We start from the raw sequence: 20,546 nt of genomic DNA on the forward strand, positions 1-20,546 counted from the left end.
CGTGGGCCGACAGTTTGACACCCCTGATCTATAGTAACTGGATGAATTGAATTATATGAATGGCATTAAATTGTAGTCTAGTGGTCAATGGAACATCTAATTTATAGTAGTCACAGCTGAAGAATATGTATATGCAAACTACTGATTTTGAGATCAGGAAACATGGAATTGTACTATATCCAAAGTTTTAAAAATGCTAATGTAAAATATTATTCCTAAAAGAAAATGATTTTGTGAAACATATATCCTCACATTAATTCTAATGGTGAATGAAATATAGTAAATTGATAAATATTTTATTAATTTAAAATAAGTTAAATTAAAATGATTTTACTGTACAGAAATAGGTTTATAAATGATTTTTACAATTTCAAGACCCTATTTATAAATACTTCTACTCCAAGCCATCATTTATAAACTCTCCAACTTACATAGTGTGTATCTTTTCTCATCTAAGTAAAACGGGTAGGCAGTGTTTTACTTTGATTGATGAAAAGTATAAAAATCTTGTAATTTTTTTTCAAAACAGCAGAAAAGTTAAATTACTCTGTTTGAAGGCATTAAAAATAGGTTAATTATTTTGCTGTCCTTATGCCAACACACAGTATACTACTCTTCTACAGATATTTTCTACTTCCAATTTTTTATCACTATTCTCGCCATTATCAGCACATCAATCAGAAGTTCTTTATATTTTATTTCTTTATTTTCTTCAACAAATATACCCAACAAATCTAACCAAGTGACTGTTTTGATTTCATGATTGATTTTACTTATTGCTGTAAATTCTAAAATCCGGGAGATTTTAATTGTTGGACAATATATTAATAGTGTCTCCCTCAAAGTAGAGAAAATGTATGACTTATCATTTAAAATAACTGCTAAAAGCTAAACTCTTCTCTTAATATCTATGTATTTAAAATCACACTGCAAAAAAGGAGATTAAATTGAATAAATGAAATAAAAAATATTGAAAACAAAATAATTCATTACGATCTCAGATTACAACTATGCTCACCTGCAGCTTTATGATGTTCTAAAAATGATATTTTTCTTAAATGCATATATGTACATAAGATCACATTTGGTTTCCAGATATTATGTTCAAATTTCATAATTTCCTAAGTTGATATATTTTTAGTTTTCTGCTACACTTGCTTTCAATACAATGCTAATTTATAAGCATTGCTTATAAATCAACATATCAAAAATTATAGCATTTTTGGATCCCTTTCAAGTTCGCAACTATTTTTCAGAGTTTATTATACTTAAATATAACTATGAATTATGCACTTTCTAACATTATTTATAAATATAATCATATATCATTAAAAGGTATAATTATTCAATACAAATTAATTGAAACCCCATTTTACAGCCAAAGTTTTACAGAAGCAAATGAAAATAATTTTAGCACATTATTGCAAAACAGCCCTTCAGAAATCTGTTTAGTCAAAATTAAGGAAATTATAAATAGAAAGAAATGTAAAAACTATTGTTTCTGAGGTCATAAAAACAACGTATATCAGCTCTGGTATACAAGACGTGCTTAGAGAAGAAAATAATAAGTAAAAGGAATAGCGTAATATATAGCAATTTGTTCCACAGATAATAACAAAATCTATGCAAAACATATGTTAATATAATTGTTATATTGTTATACTGAAATAGAATTGTTTGTGGATCTGCATACTTAACACATGCAATAAAAACATTTAATTTCTGAGCAGTTTTCAGTTGTAAGACATTCTACATTTATTAGTTTTATTTTAAAAAAGAACTATTTAACTTAAAAATGTTTTTAAGCCATTTCACCTTTTTGTTTCCAAAGTTACACTTTATTTAAGACATTTGTTAGGATTCTACCAGTACAATATTATTAATAGAGAGATAGAGAACATGCAATATAGAATAGTAGCCTTTAGAATGGGAGGGGGCATTTATCTCAGGTAAGAATATATTGTACCACCACTGCACAACTGCTGCCCAGTAACTTCAGAAAGGAATGAGTAGATCATGTTTACAAGCAAACTAGGTACCTATCTATAAAATATAACACATAGTCAGGATTTTGGAGGAGGGAGAATATTATCCTAATTCTTTTTCTTTTTAATTTTTTTCTTCCAAGACATTACTGTATAAACTAGTGATTTCAATGGGTAAGATTGTGCTTGGTTACAAAGTCAGCTAAATTATGACCATTTGTTCAGTAATCATTCAAACTTATAATGGTCCTGACTGAATTATACTTATGCCCAGTCCCCAAAGTTATGGCCATTGCAGTACCCCTATGGTCATGTGATTGAAATTTGGGTGCTTGGCAGCCTGTTACTTGGGGCTACAGAAGTACTTCAACTTCCCATACCCACCTATCTTCCCCCATTTGTGCCCCTTTGGTCCCTGAATTCTTTGGCCCCTGCCATCCTGCACATCATTTGACCTTCATCATCTTCTTGCATTTTAAAGGACACTGAGTTTGCTAAACTCATTTTTTAATCACTTTCTGAAATTTACCTGTTCAATTATGTTAAGGCTATTGTATATATTAAAATTGACATGCTGGAAAAGACATGTGGTGAGTTTATCTCCATCCTTGAATAAACAAAAAATTAACTGTAAGTTGAAGAATTGAAAAAAATGGAAGCAAATGGCAAAAAGCTGAATATGATTCTTATCAAAATATTTATAAACAAATTAAACGGCCAGAGAAATTTGGAATATTAGGATTTTTACTATATTTTGAAAGTAATTACAAACCTAAATAGCCTTTTGTTGGTAGTAAATTGTTTTGTCTGTCCTAATCCACAACAGAAATTCAAGATGTTATGATCTCAGAAATTGTATAATAAGGGAGACTAAAGAATCCTGTCAAAAAAGGAAAAAGCTTGCCTTTTGTTTTTTGTTAGTTCTGGAATTTATAGAATGACACAAAATGTTATGACATTGAAGTATTCCAGGATATTTTGAAGAATAGGGCTAGAAACTAGCATCTATGCCAGCAATGAATAGGCTATGTCTATGAATAGACTATGTCTAAAATGTCTACGTCTAACAAAGGAATGAAAGGTGTAAAAGAGGCTTACAGAGATTTACAGGAGAAAGACTTGAAACAAATTTTGTCTGGTGTAGAAATATTAGAACCAGAAATACTGGAATATAAAAAAGCTTGGTTATAAAATGGAAAAGCCAGCAGAAAGGAAACACAAATGACAAGGCAAAATAATGACTTGGATAAGGGCTTTGTACTGGATATAAAAAAGAAGTTAACTAAGGACTCAAAGAAGCCTTGGAGATTGGAAAAGGAGAACTTTTGGAAAAGACATCAAATCATACAGCATTTGAATGAATTAAATATCAAGATTGTTAGAAGTAAAAAGGAATATAAAGTTGATTTGTTTGCCCAAGATTAAAATATGTTTAAATAAAGTTTTGGCAACCCTTTACAATCTTTTTTTAGCACCAGGATTGGAAAGTTGTTGATTAATGGATTTGCATGTGGATAAGAGATGGGTTATGAGAGGAACGGGTATTTGTTTCTAATATTATGGGGCAATTAATTTTCCAAAAGGCCACATGAGAAACTGAGATTGTTGTGGAGGGCCACCGCCATCCTAATCCTGCTGCTACCCCAGTCCTGCTGATGTCACTGATCCAGCAGCTGAATTGGGACCACTCACAGGCCATAAAATCTCCATGTCTGCTATACGGAGTGAAGACATGTCTTCATTAAGGCTTCTAGATATACTATGTTGCATTCAATGCATATTTACTCAAAGTTTTAAAAATGGACAGCAGCACAATTTACTAATTAAAGAAAAGATATATAATTGAAACAAAAAGAAAATATTCTATTTGAAAAGACAGGCTGACCTAGTTAACCTTGAAGAACGATTTCTTTATTGTTTTCAGACTTTTAAAAAGTTTTAGAAGACAACTGCCTGAGGTTAGAATAAATATTTCATTACAGGTATGCAATTTGATTATTCAAGATTCTCAGCATCATATTAAGGAAAGATCTATTAATAGCCAATGACACAGATACAATCTAATATCAGCAGGGTCATTTTTTTAACAGTTCATTTTTCCCAATTATGTGACCATAATCCAGTCCTTGATTTTACAATGCATTTTTGCTCAATACTGAATGAAGATTTATTTACTGAATTTGTATATCTACCCATGTCAAACAAGAGACTCTGGGCAGCAAAGAGTCAAAAAAACAATTAAAACAGTTAAACAATATAAAAAGAAATTAAATAGAAATAACCAAAATATATTATAGTCTGTTAGTGTTGACATAACAAGGAAACCTGCAGGGCCAAACACACAGTCAGGTCTTCAGTGCTTTCTGAAAGGCCAGCAGGGTCAGGACCATTTTAATCTCTGGAGTGAAATATTCCTGAGGGCACAGACTACAGCAAAGAAGGCATGTCTTCTTTTGTCTGCCAGCTGACATTCCTTGGTCGGAGGAACCCAAAATATGCCTCTCCTACTAGGCCAAATTGAACAGGTAGAAACAACTGTGAGAAAGTGATCTTTCGGGTAACCTGGTCACAAGTCATGAAGGATTTTAACAGTGGCAACCAGCACTTTGAATTGCAAATTCATAGGAAACCAATGTATTCCCTGAAACAGTATCTGTGCTGGATAGCTGACCTCAAATAGTATAAATTGCTTCACCAATCATCACTGTGATACTTTTTTGCCTACTAAAGATATAGCAAACATTTCTATGGATTTTTGACAGATCAAGACTAAATTTTAGTCTTAAAATCCTTGGACCGAATATAATTCTGCCATATACTCATGAAATGTAATAGGATAATTCACCTTGAAGCTCTGTCTTCCACCTGCAGTATGGAGAAAGTATTATAGACCCATTTTATGAAATATTATAAGCATATGAGGGAAGGCAGCTCCCCAGAGAAGGAAATATTAAAATGGCAGGAAAATATATTTCCTAAAAAGAAATTGAAGAACCAGGAAAGCATTCCCAGTTTTCTTAATAATCTCAGGTCTCCTTCCCCCACCAAGCAGAAAACCAGGTCTATAGATACGCAAATGTGAGCCATCAAGAAGGTTGGAGCCAGAACCTTAGGAAGACAAAGGCCTAACATCTACATACTCCAGCCCCAGGGAAGCAGGGGCTGGGACATACCCACAAGCAGCAAGTTTCCTAGAAGGGCACACCTGGACTCAGGACACACAGGAAATAGCCTCAAACAGGAACCAGAAATAACTCCAAACAATGGAGTGCAGGGGGTATAAAAACCTACTACCCACATGTGGTCATTCCTTTTTCTGTTGGATCCATCTTCCTGTCTGACTTTCTTCTGCAATAAACTGTAACCCTCTTCCCAAAGCAGTCTCCATGTTGTTTATCTCCGGCTTGGATGGAACCATGATGAAGACTTTTCTTCCTACACATATACCACTGAATGTAATGTATGCCACTCAATAGTTCTTGTAATAAATCTTAAGTTCTTCTCCATAATGTGATCCTAGAATCATTAGGCAAGGAATTTAAATGGTTTCAGTTTTTCTATTTTTTCCCACTGAGGTAAATATCACCACCTAGTGAAGGGGTCTTCAAACTTGGCCCTTTTATGACTTGTGGACTTCAACTCCCAGAATTCCTCAGCCAGGCATGCTGGCTGAGGAATTCTGGGAGTTGAAGTCCACAAGTCATAAAAGGGCCAAGTTTGAAGACCCCTGACCTAGTGAATTAAAAACTTGCATTATACAGCATTTTGTGGGATTATAGCTGTAAGTAGCTGCTGAAATCTATAAAGTTGTCACATACATATGAACATATACATCTACCCCTCTTGATTTAAAACCTCAAGGCAACAAAGTAGCATGAAATGTTATTTTACAATCTATTCATAAAAATCAAATTACCTTAATTAAAAATAATAATTTAGTGCTGTGGTCAATTAAATAATTAAAATGCTGATTTAATTCTTAAGACAGATTGATTCAAAAAGATGTTCAGGGTATTGGGAAGTGCTTTATAAATTGCTTTAAATGAAAAATAAACAAAGCAGGCACAATTCAAGAAACTAGTTCCACTGGATTAAAAGAAACTTTTAAATGAGCATACATAGTTAATTTAATTAATTTAGAATTAAAACCAGTTGGCTGAAAGACCTTAGAACTGTTCCCCCATTTTCTGTTTCTTACAACTTTTTATCTAAGAGCTCTTTACCTTAAAAATTCATTTAGAATTTCTTGATGTAGTGTTTAACTCATCTCATGTAACCTATATAATACTTTTTTCACAAGTTCAATATCTACTTCTTCCATCAAATGTAATACTTTGAAACGTATTATAGACTTGAAATATTTCCCTAATAAGTATTCCTCCAAACAGCTGAGAGTTAATTTTACACAAAAAGAAGAAACCACTGCCTTTGCTCAGGTAAGCCTACAAAAACGGAACAGATAAAAGCTTTTTAAAAACCCTATAATCTCTCCTTATATAGATTTGGTCAAGGATGGCTGGGTAATTGGGGAACACATGAAAGCACATCCCTATCCAATTAGCACTTCAGTGCAATTAAATGGAAGAGCTTTGCCATTCTGCAAAGATACGACTTTGATCTTGCAGGGAAAAATGTCCCTTTCTAAAGCTGCTGTTTTTATTGTTTTTACCCTATTCCATGATTAGCATTAATTGTATGCTTGAAACCTGACCTGCCACAAATGGAATGTTTGCAGCATTTGACATAATGACCCTTGATCAGGGTTCTATTTTGTCTATATTGTATTTGCTAATTATATATAACTTAAATTATGCTATTCGTGGTTAAATCCACTATAAAAGAAGATACTGAAGTAGAATGAAGCAATTTGAGTAGCATCACATTCATTATTTGAACAATATGAAAGAAAATTTACCGGTAACTCAAGCAATATACAACTGTTTATTCTTGAATTGCTTCCTACAGAACTTTCTTAGCTGATTTCATGAATCTACAGATAAAAATGATTGAAGCTTAATATAATATGCCTAAATCACAAAGCATAAAATCCTTAGCATCATTACTATATCTTCACCTGATCCCATTTCACAACTTACTTCTACAATTCCCAATCCTTTTAATTTACCCATATTCTAGCTTCTTTTTTACAATCTCAAAGGTACCTGTATTTCCTGCAAATGATTATGGGTGAGACATCCTCAGCCTAAGGGGTTCACATGTTCTCCCAAATATTTCAAGAGCTGGATGGTAAATTTTGGTGGAGCAATCTTATTGAAAATGAGTGATAATGGGAGCAGTAAACTTGTGGGGATGAAGTCTCCCCCCCATTTTTATTCTTTAAATGTTCAACAAATAGTAAAAAACAAAAACAAAACAAAAATAAACATATGTTTTAGCATGGAAAGAGGAGCTATGCCCAAGATAAACTATTTTCATCCCTTCCCACTTAAATTTTCCCCAAATATTTCTCCCTACCCTATGCTGTCATTTAGAACAATTTTGAAGAAGCCTTTTTCCTTAGAACTGAAAAACACATACAAAATGCACACAAGAGAAGGTAAATAAAAAGATAAGTTATAGGACAAAATAGATTTTTCAAGAACAGATCCAAGGGTACTACAGATTTTATTAGTTTTTTATAAACTGTTTATAAGAAGTTAATCTTCCATAATCTTCTAGAAATTCTTAAATTCTTGAAAAACACAGTTGATATTTCTGCTCCAATACACTGAACCAGTTTTGGGAGGTTCTGTTACGACTCCTGACTAATACCTCCTCTTTTGATTTTTTTCAGATTATCTACCTGTATTCCCTTTCTTTACAAATATGACTTAAGAAAAATAGAAATTTCATACTTTTTCTCAATCAGTTTTTCCTCTATCGGAAGGTAAAATAGACACTCTTGCTAGCCAAGTCACACATCAACCCCAACCACCTCTGATCCACTGGCAACTTCCAAATAAAGATGTAAAGAAACCGCTTAAACTTTTCTGCCCACATTGACACTTGGGCTACAATTAATTAAGTGCTTCTCTTCAGGAAGTCAGCCAGCAAAACAATCATGAAACAAAATCCCCTCAAGATAAGGGAAATCTTTTGTCACAATACTGCTCCCCAACACCAGACCTCTCATCCAAAAGCCTGATGCCAGACCCCTCATAAAATTCCATACTTAGGAAAAGATTTACATATCTAAGATCAGCACACCCACACAGCAAGAAATTTCACACAGTTTGCAGTGCAAGAGCACCCCAATTTACATACCTAATGCACCTCATAATCAAAGTCCATTCTGATTTTGTTTCCACCTTTGACAGTTGAATTGTACATTTACTTTACTGTTGAATGAAACTCTACCTTCACTTCAAGCAGGTGTCCCTGTGCTTATTTACCTGGGTGCAGAACAGAACAGATTTTTCTTCCAACAGCTCTTATAGCAAAACAAAGAAATTGTGCTTACGGCTTATTGTCTTCTCATCTATGTTTAGGTACTATTTTTAAGAGCTTGGTTACAACTACTGCAAACTGAAATTCTTCAGAGAAGGGCCAGATGTATTCCAAGGGGTTAATCCATTTATCCATGCACAGAAAGGCAAATCCTATAGACTTGCCAAAGCTCAGACAGGAATTACTTTTGTCCTGTTTTAGTGGCCAGTACATGTAGTGTTAGGAAACAAGGCCTAAGATACTTCCGATAATTTATTATCTTGATTTGATATATTAGGACAGAGGCTCCCAACCTTTTGGGCACCAGGGACCGATTCTATGGAGAAAGATTTTTCTGCGGACCAGAGGGGACGTGGTTTTGTGTGGTGCCTGCATCCCGTGGATGGGCTTTCACTTGTTTGCATGGCATGATTGCTGGCATGCCACGGCCTGCTGCCAGTCCACGGACCAGGGATTGGAGACCCTGCATTAGGAAATACGTTATGTTTCTATTTTTTAAAAAGTACTTTTATCCTTCTAATTAAAAACACTGGATAATGACTTTTAAATTTTAATTTATTCAAGTATATATGATGTAAATGAAATCTCCCAAAAATACACACACACATCAACTCAATATGCAATCCTAGCTTTTCAGAGCAGTGGCAGTTAGCCCTGATTTATTTAAAATTATATTAGTATTGTAACGTTGCATTCTAAGTTTGGCCCATAATAAATATAGAGAGCTACCACTAACCTTTCTGTTAATGCCTTTGTAAACAATCTGTTATTTATTCAAGAAATCAGATACTCTTCTGTATATCATTACAACTTTTAACATAAATTAAGAGTGCTATCTTATTTATATTTTACCTACCCAAAACTATTCAAAAGGCATTTTATTATATTTTCAGTATCTCTCCTAATATTTTCCTCTTTAAATTTAGAAAGTTCAAACATATTTCACAGGAACAAATATACATTAGAATATATATTTATCAGTGTTTACATTTGCTAAATACTGCATAACTAAAATGTTTTTGGACAACACGGTATCCCTTGGCCAAGAAACAGAGATGTGCACCGCACCGTAAAGTCGGACACAACTGGACAGGGAAATCTTTACGTTTTTAAATAAAGCAAAGTGTCATAATAAAAAGGAGATTTAAGAGGAACTATCAAGGAGAAACATACCTTCACCTGCATTGACTAGACAAGGTACTGTATATAAAAGGGGAGCAAACCTCACACTCACTAGATGATGCTACCTAGTTGAGTAATGAAATGTCTGCAACTAAACAGCCAAGCTCAAAAACCACAAAGAACACTCATTTCAACTGAGCTACAGATATTCTCTTTTATTGGAATCCTGTTACATAGTTCCTATTTCTAAAACTTGATCTACCTAAATCTGTAATGCTTCCATAATGAAACATATTCATCTGAAGTTTGTTATATAATATTTTTACCATTGCATTTAATAACATAAATGTATGGAAGCATAATTTTGCTGATAAAACTAATATTAAATTTAAGGCTGAAAAACATTCATATAGACAAAAACTAAGTATAATACTTTTAAAGTCAAATATTAGTGTGTGTAGTCTCTGTGTAATCTGTGGAGATTAGTCTATGGAATCCCTGTGGAGACTGGAGTTTCCACAACAAAGGAGTCTATATGAATCTATTATAGGAGATTAGGTCCATCACATAATGCTAGTTTTGCATATAGCCATATGTCAATTGTTTCCCAATTAGGGACTAATCCTGAAGCAACTGACGTCAATTGGAGTTTTGCCATCTACTTTAGTGCAGAAAATAAAAGGCCATTAAAAACATAATTTTACTTACATCAGTCTTTATTCAACATAATGGATGAATCATTCAAACATCAAATTAATTACCTTTTAAGCACCTGAATATTTGTTGTAGCTTAAAATAATTATGTTTTACCAATACATTTTAATATATTTACTTTATCTGAACTGGAATCAATCCAGCACACCTCTTTGTATTAAAAGTCTTGAAAATATGGAAAACATGGACATCATTATTCATTAAGAAATTTGTGTAATTCTTGACTTATTGACTAAGACAAAGGCCAGAGTTATAATTTACAGAAATTGAGACAGCACTGTTCAAAATCTATAGAGACTGATTGCACACAAAAATGAAGAACTATTTTATGCTTGCCTTCCTAAATTGTACTTCAGTTCCTACCTTTGCAATTGTGTGTGGGAACAAGGTTTTATTAAAATCCTTGGAAGTCTAGGATGTGCTTTTAGATGTGCTTCCTCAATTCAGATTAGGGAATCTGCCATAACTTTGAATAGCTGTCATAAATCGAGGACTGCCTGTAATCTAGCACTATGAGAACTATGTTTTCTACAATGCTATTTCTAATTCATTAGAAATTATAGAAAATTGATATCCTATATCTGTGGGCCATAAATAAACTGCATTTTAATTCAGAGATGCCTTATGAATTTGATCAAGAATATCAGCTTTTTTCCATCCTGTTTTCCCTTACAATCATCCCTGAAAAGATAATTCTAAAGATGGAAGTGACCCTATGGTCACTTGGGCTGGCAGTTTGACACCCCTGTCTTAGAAGAAGCTTTTAAAAAATGAATATATTCTTTGGTAAGATGATTGCTATTGCATAATTCCACAAAAAAATCAGGATAAGTTATTCCAGGCATAACTGTTCTAACTTTTATTTTAATGCAAATGTTAAGTCAACCAACTTAGTTGGAAACTTACCCAAGGCTTTTTTCCTCTATTTCATAATCAATGTTTAATAGATTTGACAATAATTATTGAAATAAAACAAGATGTCAGTTGAACCGTACTCACATCAGTAGTAAATATCTAACACATGTGACATCTAGTTTAGTTCATGAAAGGATGAGATGAAGTTTTATGGCAGTCTATGCATTAAAATGATTAATTCTTTTACTTCTGGCATCAGGCTAACAATTTGGCATCTTGCCAGATATCTTAAAATGTTTAGTGCAAGTAGTACAGACAGTGAAGCAATTCCAAAATTACCTCAGAGAATACTCTGACTTTTCTGCTGAAAGTCTGTCATTTCTTGATTACATGTTAGAAACCAGCATCTTGCTGACTTGGTATCTCAGTTTTTTTATCCATTAGATCATAAACTAATTAGAAATGCAATAAGATCACAATTTTTCTAATTAAGACCCATGTTTCTCTCCTCATGGGTAACTTGTTTAAATTCTTAATTCCAATAAAGCCTTAAAAGTTCAGATAAAATATGTCCTAAAATGATCCTTATTCTCTCCTAATTCAAAAGGAACCAACTAAAGAAACCTCATTGTCTTCCATGAACCAGATCCCTGGTGCCAAAAAGATTGGGGACCGCTGAATTAAAAGGATATTTTTCTAAATAAAAAGTTAAAAATTGAATAGCATATAGATAAAACATGGATGTAATAATATCTATGCTCTTGGTATTTCTTAACACCATTTCTTCAGTGCTAAGGATGTTCAATTACAATATGAAGAAACATGTATTTTTTAAATTGTTAAAAAGCATGTAGAGAAATGATATTTTAGGAAAGAAAGAACTTTAGATGAATTTGATTAGTTTCCAATGAATGGAATAGTTCAGAGATTAGAATAAACAAGCAGCTGTAAATATTATTTTGAAGGTCAACTATATGGAATTTTTTAGTTGCTTTTGTTCTATGATCTGCAAACAATGTTTATAGAATATGGAACCATGTATTTTTCATTATTCATCTATTATTAGAATTGGTCATGAAATGAAAGAACAGTTGTGATCATGAATCAACTACTGCAGGTTTAATCAATTTGATAAGAATTTATAAGTGCATGAATTTTGGTAAAGATTCCACTAATTGGGAAGGATTAAGTATACTTCTGCATGGGTAACCTCCCCAATCTAAATCAGCAGAGGCAAATAATCTTTAAGGTTATTTGCTGAACAACAATTAGTTTGGGGGAAAAAGAAAGCATAGGAAAGAAACTAAGATTGCCCTGCTGTTGTACTCTTTGGTGTAAGAGGAAGAGAAGGAAAGCAGTATTACTTCTATCTAGAAGTAAATATATTTTTCATACCCAAAAAGTTACATAATATTTTGTAACTCAATTTCAAACCATAAGCTATTTCAGATACAATTTTATAGATATTTTAGCCTTCTGCAATTCTAGATTACTTATTTGATAACACATAATAAAATTAAAACTTTTGTTCTTAACTGAAACTGAAAATTTAGTTCAGAGAAATGAGTTGAAATTAACTTTTGGATTTCTTCCTTATATTATTTTCTTCTACCTTGTTTTGTCCCAACTCTTAATTTTTTAAAAATCTTAAATCAGGAATTGCTTTGTGTCTCAAAGACATTTTCTGAAAATCTATCTGATTTTTTTTCTACAGCTCTTTCCTCATTGTGCAGTCTCTGTACTTATGGACTATTTCTCTTTAACTAAAAAACTATCAAAATAATTTGTTCTAACTCTTCTGCTGGGTGTGCGCTATAAGTTGTATCCATTCTTCTTTCTAGATTAGCTTCTTTGCAGGTCAGCTCATCTAATTGGAAAAATCCAGTACAGAGATACTTTGCATGCATCACCACTAAAACTATTGTGTCTAAAAATGATTTCACAGAGACTTTGTCTGGGTCAGAGGAGTATAGAAAACCATCATTGTTGCTCAATGGCTTTTTCCATCATTAAAGCTTGAAAAATTACTTTCATGGTTGCTTTACAACACAGTATGCTTTGGAATTTCCACCACCACGAACCCCCCCCCCTTCCAGCTTTATTTCCTTTGTCAAGCCATATTTGAATCACAGCCTAGTGGACATGCAATACTGCTTTCCTAACCATATCTGTTTAAAGCATTATAACTGTTGCTCTTCAGGTGAGCTGAATAACAACTTCCAAAATTCTCAGCCAGCATTGAAAAGAATAAGGATGATTTATAAAACGAAATTATTTTGCAAATTCTCAAGTTGCTTTAAGTACATTGTCATACATTTCATTTTAGTATCCAACAGTCAGAATAAACTCAATCATTATTATGGAAATGAGGAGGTTACAGCAAAGGAGAACTTCCTGACAAATTACTGCCCTTCCTCTCATGGATTCTGCTCAGTTTATAGCATTACTATATGCTTCACTGAAGGATGCTTGACTGATCATGGACTTTTTAAATGAAAACTGTGCCTGCCTTTGTGGCATCAGTGAGGTTCTGAATACAGCAACTGTTTACTTTATTGAATTAATGAAATCTTGCTTATATGAATTCTTAGCATTTGCAAGGTCTGCTTGTTTGTGCACTATGCTCCTATGGATTTTACAATAAGATTATCAATGCAAGATATGATTAAAGGTTTAATGAGCCAGTTTGTTGCAGAGCCCAATGCTCATTAGAGCTGAGAGGGAGGGAGTGGCTCAAGGTCACTCAGCTGGCCTCTGCCTATGGGAGGACTAAAACCTGGGCCCTCCTACTCCTAGCCTAGTATATTTTAAAATACATTAAGAAAACAGGAAAGAGCCTTGGTGGCACAGTGGTTACAATGCACTATTGCAGGAGTTTGATCCTGACCGGCTCAAGGTTGACTCAGCCTTCTATCCTTCCAAGGTTGGTAAAATGAGGACCCAGATTGTTGGGGGCAATATGCTGACTCTGTAAACCGCTTAGAGAGGGCTGTAAAGTACTGTGAAGCAGTACATATGTCTAAGCACTAAGTGGTATTGCTATCCTGGTGAATCAAGGCCAGGTCCATCTTAGTCTAACATATTTTTTTTGACAGTGGCCAACCAGATCCCTCTGGGATGCATGGAAGCAGACAATAGTGACATACACTTTTATTACCATTGTTCACTCCAAGATGTTTTGAGGTATGCTACTTCTAGTTTGCCTGCCTTTATTGAGTATATCCATTTAACACTAACAAAGTTAGTGTCCATATAACAATAAATTCCACTGGCTATTTTATGTTCTAGAACAGCCTTTGGCAATCTGGTGTTTAAACAATTGAAATTATATTTCTCATCATTCCACCATAATTATGATGACTAGAATTAATGAACATTTGCTATGCAGAAATTCTGGAAAATTCAGGTTTGCTATGCCTACCAAAGAATAAGTTGCTGAAATAATTCTAAATAAACTAAAAGGAATATGACGTGAAAAATTGATAAAGTTATTCCAGTTTGAAAAAAGTTTGAAAAAATGTGGTTATTTAAATAGTATACCATAAGCTAAGCAAATTAAAATTATTTTGTTTTGTGGAGGACTAGGAAGACAAACATAAAAGTGAGAAAATGAAAATGTTAACACTAATGGAATAAATCAAATTTTCAAGCTGAAAACCTGGCAGGCTGAAAATCCAGATTAATGAATGGATTTGACACAATCATTACTTATACCCAGCATCCTTGAAAGAGGTTATTGTATTCAGGACTTTATTAACTGCAAATGTAGAAGGGGGTCTTTTTTGGATTCTGTTAAGTAATATCATGATGCTTCAAAAGGTTTTTTTTCTTCAGTTGAATAGCCAGAATTTACCAGCCTTATTTTGTCACTGAAACGAATAAAGTCTAAAAGTGGTAGATCAATGCCTCACAACCATTTCTAATAAAACTTATAGCAGGACTTCATAATTTGGGGTGGGGACTGCATTTGGCCTTTAAACAGTATGCTGGAAGCCACATTCTAACAAGTGAATTGAGCCAAAGATATGGTAATTTTAATCCAATAATTAAACACTGTTAATCTTGTTATTTTCTGTATATATAATTCTTTTATCATATTGGAAATTGCCATTCATTGACTAATTTTAGAATGTCCTTTATAGCATGCCTAATGCTTTCATGATTGTGACATCTTTGATATATAATTAGAAAATATATAATTTTCTTATATATATCTAGTTTACCTCCAATTCTACTGCTACTGCATCTTTAATAGCCAGCAGAATTATATATAATTGCTTGAATGAGGGATTATTGCTTATTATTTGTACAGTCATCACAGAAGTTTATTTTTGGATATCACTGGATATGAAGAATACTTCTACAGTAAGTCCAATAATGTTTCTCATTCATTTACCACTATGTTTATGATTTTAATAGTTTTTGCATTTCCAATACCCACTTATGTTTGCTACCTCAGGTGCAACAGCTTATTCTCCATTTCTATTTGGGTATACTTAGGATAAATATTTGCTAATAATTTTGACACTTATGTTTTAAATTAATTAAACATTAATGACATTTTTAAAATGTTATTTCTAAACATTACTATAATGTTGTATAAAATTTTACCTAAGCCTATCTAAACAATGCCATTTTATCCTAAAAACAATGTAGGAACCTAAATTAAACTAGTCCAAAATTATTCAGCAATTATAAAATGGAATAAAAATTATAAAATGGAATAAAAAGAGCCTTGGTGTAGCAGTGGGCTAATGCCTCCTTAAGTAACACCAGCTGCCTGCAATTAGTGCAGGTTCGCATCCCACCAGGCTCAAGGTTGACTCAGCCTTCCATCCTTCCGAGGTAGGTAAAATGAGGACCCAGATTGTTGGGGGCAATTAAGCTGACTTTGTAATAATGCCGCTTGGGGTTTGTGTGAAAGCCCTAATAAGCAGGCATATACATAGAATGAAGGCTACTGCTAAGCTTGTAAGCCGCCCTGAGTCTTCGGAGAAGGGCGGGATATAAATGGAATTAAAATAAAATAAAATAAAAAATATATGAATGGAAGCTTATAATACTACATTATTTTTATTTAACTATAAGACATATATTAAATGCATTCAGAAAATATCCCCTAGAAAGTTTTTAAAAATGTTCTGCATGTGTTTTTTCCAAACAGTTTTTCCTTACCATACAGTGTTGAATTTCAGGACCTATGTATTATTGAAATTTGTATAGATCTTCTATCTAAAAAATTTTTTGTTGCTAAAACAAGTAGTTATATATTTATAGAAGCATTTTATAGGTGCTCTTAGCATTTTGTAATTAGATGCAATCTTTTAGTATGTACACTTAATAAGTAAGCGTGAATAGAGCAATTGATGAAAGAGAATTACAAATAAAATAGGCCATTAACTTAGCTAGGTCAGAAAGATCCTGACATTTCAAAAACTAGAATCTTTCCAACTGACTCTGGAAGAACTGTAATATATACATTTAAATTGCTTTGGAAACATTTTTAACTGCACTGCGTTGCTCTTTGCCTTCTTCCAAGCAATTTGAAATGTTAATTCATGGATAATATTTAAGATTTGAGAGAAATGATTTCTAGGTAACAGTAACTGGATAGTAAAGAGCTTATTCACTGTTTTCTCCCACACAGAAACAAGCAGTGCTATATATTTTAGGATCCTAAATTGAATATTAATGACAGGTCTTATTAGAGGAGTCTCTCCCATAACAATATGATGGGACATAACTTACAGAAACCTATACCAGAGCAGACATCACCAAGATCAACAAGTACTGAGCTTGGTATTGGCGTTCTGGACATCTGGTGATAAGTGGACCACATGACTCAGGTATGGTGTTTGAAAACCAGGATCAGCAACTGCAGGACTATTGGGGGAAAAAGTTCACGCATTGAAAATATACAAAGACTGGAAACAAAGAAATAATGATTTGCTATTACAAATCAAATCCAGTAAGAAGTGGATACCTAAAAAGAATGCACCAATTGAAAATTGGTTAACATCTGGCAAAATCTGCCTGATAATGAAAGATGTAAGAAGAGGCAACACCAGGCAACTACAGAACAGTTACCTGCTTACCAACAACTTTCAAATTGCTGATTTGGTAGCTGATGCAGCTTCTAGTTGAAAACAAGCTCTTTCCATCCAAGCAGAAACAAAGCCACTCTTTCAGGAGACAAACAAAAGATCAGCTCCTAACTGAAAAGTTTGGATTTTGATTTTGGAAAACTATAAGGGAAGGAAGGAAGAACAACTCGGATTTAATTTGGATTGATTACGAGAAGGACTCCCGGCCATATAATTAGATAATAAAGTGCTCAGAAATAATAAAAGACAGTTTTAAAGATAGATCACAATGGAAGACACAGTTGATGATCCATGGTGACAGATTGGGAGAGATTAATATCAAGAGAGAATCTTTCAAGGAGACTCACTCTCACCACTATTGTTTGTCATTGCATTGATTCTTCTGTCAACAATACTAAATAAATCACACAGTGGCTATCAAACATCAAAAACACTTGCTAGGCTATCCCCATCTGCTTTATATGAATGTGACTTGAAGCTGTATGGAAAAATACCAGCTGTGAAAGTGAAAATTGAAGGAATCAAGATGGCCTTTGGAAATAACATCAAGAGTCTGGATGAAGAAGATCACTACAACTTCCTGGGTATGCTTCAAGCTGACATCAAGCACACTGAAGTCAAGAAGAAGGTTAGTAATGAATACATGAGAAGAATGAAGATGACCTTAAAGTCCAAACTCAGTGATGGAAATATCATCAAGGTGATTAATGCCTGAACAATTTGTCACTGGATACACAACTGGGATAGTGGACTGAACACAAGCAGAACTAAAAGCCCAGGATAGAAAGACCAGAAAAATAATGATACTAAATCATGCCCTTCATTCGTGCAGCAACTTTGGCAGACTTTATTTACCAAGGAGCATAAGTGGGTATGGAATGTTGCAAGTATATCAGATAGATGAAGAAGAAAAAAAAGGACATTGGAAGAATATCCAAAGGGCAGTGAAGAAGATGCACTGAAGCCAGTAAACCATTAAGACATACTAAATACCATGAGACCAAACTGGCCTTTAAGAAAGACCAAATGAAGAGTAGAAAAGAGACCTGGCCAGTATAACAAACAAACAAATAATAAAACTAGTAGGCAAAGCAGATAACAAGACCTGGCAATGACTAAGAGCAGAAAAATTGTTGAAAGAGATAGAGGGGCCGATTCTGGCTGCACAAGACCAAGCCTTAAAGACAAATGAATATGAAACCAAAATTGAGAAGACAGCAACAGACAGCAAATGCTGTCTCTACAAAGAGGCTGAAGATATAGTGGACACCTATTCAGCTGCTGCAAGAAGATTGCAGACTTATTTCAAATAACAGTATGACAAAGTAGCAACAATGATGCATTGAATTTCTACAAGAAATATCTCTACAAGCAAGAACTGATGGGACCACCAAACAGAGTAATAGAAAAAGAAGCCAAAGTGCTTTGAAACATTATAATTCAAAAAGCCAAGCATCTGTTACATCCCAGACTTAACAACTGTTAATAAGAAATACCTAGAAGAATTGATAGTATACACTGCAATACCTAGAAACAGCAGAATAAAAGAGAAAAAACTAGAGAAAATCACAAAATATAAAGACTGGCAAATAGAACTCAAAGACTGTGGCGAAAGAAAGCAAAGATAGTACCAGAACTAATAGGCACTGTGGGTGCAGTTCCAAAACACTGTAGCATCATTTGAACATTAGCATTGATGAAATTACTATCAATTGCAAAAGGTGTCTTTATGTGGAACGTCTTAAGTCTGTGATGATACCTTTAACACTATCAAACAGCAATATCAGCCTATCCAAGGTCTTTGGGAAGGATTCAACAGGTGGATAAAAATGCCAAATCTAGTCTAAACATCTGGCTGACTGTGTGGCCAATAATAATAATAATAAAGTTATAAATGTATAATACTACCCATTCCCAGGTACCCTAGGTGGTTAAACTGTCTGGACCAAGCATCCCAGGAGAAATTGTTGGTGTTCTGGAATGTACATAGTGCTGAGACTCATAAGCATGAGGCTCACAGTGACAGAATAGTCTGACAGAATAGGTCCTTGGTTGGAAATCATGCTCATTTCTAGCTTTTGGGATATTATTGAAAACCAAATTGTTCTGGAAATATATTGAAATATAATAAAGCACCTAAGAGGAACTAAAGTGTGCTTATTTTTTGTGATAGCAGCTCTAATTTTAAAAGTCATTTTAATTTTGCCATGTCCACAGATACATGTCTGCCATATTTGCAGTTTTTTTTAGAAGCCTCTTTGGATATGCATAATTACCTATGTGATCCTTTGCCTTAGGCCTATCTGTAAAGTTCCACATTTCACATTGTTTTTCTTCATATCAGTTACTTATATAAACTATATGTAATATTACAAAACAGGAAACCATGTAGCAACTTTAATCTCTTTTCTCTTATTACTTATTATCTGGAAGCTGAGTATATCATAATAATATTTAGTTTTATAAATAAACACATATCTAAAATGGCATCCTGCCCTACTTTCTATTGAAAATTGCTATGTGATGCTGGAAGCGACCAAAATAAAACCCCCTAATATCTACTAGATTATGGAATCTGATTTATTGAAACAATGGTTCACATTTAGCCACAACATCACATGATCGTTCAGTGAGTTTTATAATAATAAACTATGAGATTTAAATTGATAAATCAGTACTAAAATGAGGGAAACTAATGAACCATGCAGCTTCAAATCATAATTTGCCTATTCACTTGGAAACTCAAACTTACTGCCTAATCTAACTAAACATATCGTGCTCATTGTTTTCCCTTCAAAATCACATATTCCATGTTTAAAAAGAAAATGTTGACACTTCAGTATTTAATATCATTTAAAATATCAAAAATTTAAAACTATTTTAAATCATACAGAGGGTTTCAACAAGTTTAAATGTTGACTGTATTTTCAATACTACTAAAACTCCCTTTGTCATGACTTTTAACTGGGCAAATGGTGCATTATAGGACAACCATTTTTGAACCAGGTTGCTTCAAATGGGCTAACAAACAGAATGTGTCCAGGTTCTGGGAATGACACCCAGAGGAATGAAATTTGGGGGAGTTGTGGCTGTTTCAGTGCTACTGGCTACTGCTGCACTGCTGCTGCAGTCATGTGATCTTCATTTTAAACATACTGTGATAATTTCTCAGCCAGTCTCACAATTCCTTCCTCCTTCCCCGACCCAGCAGCTGCCACTTATCTGCTTTCAGGGTGGGGCAGGGTAGGGCAAAAGATTTTTAATACTCCCTGCTAGATTCCCATAAGGAGAAATTAAGAGGAAAGCTAGCAGGAAGTCA

General features: G+C 33.7%; 1 protein-coding gene across 1 annotated transcript in view; it reads right to left on the minus strand.

Annotated features, from left to right (window-relative positions):
- The window catches only part of FBXL17 (F-box and leucine rich repeat protein 17), a 122,137-nt gene that overhangs the window by 27,342 nt on the left and 74,249 nt on the right, over nucleotides 1-20,546 (minus strand). The gene's annotated exons all lie outside the window — the stretch shown is intronic.

This window comes from Vipera berus (genome assembly GCF_964194415.1).
Source record: "Vipera berus genome assembly, chromosome: 2".
In the NCBI taxonomy this organism is placed as follows: domain Eukaryota; kingdom Metazoa; phylum Chordata; class Lepidosauria; order Squamata; family Viperidae; genus Vipera; species Vipera berus.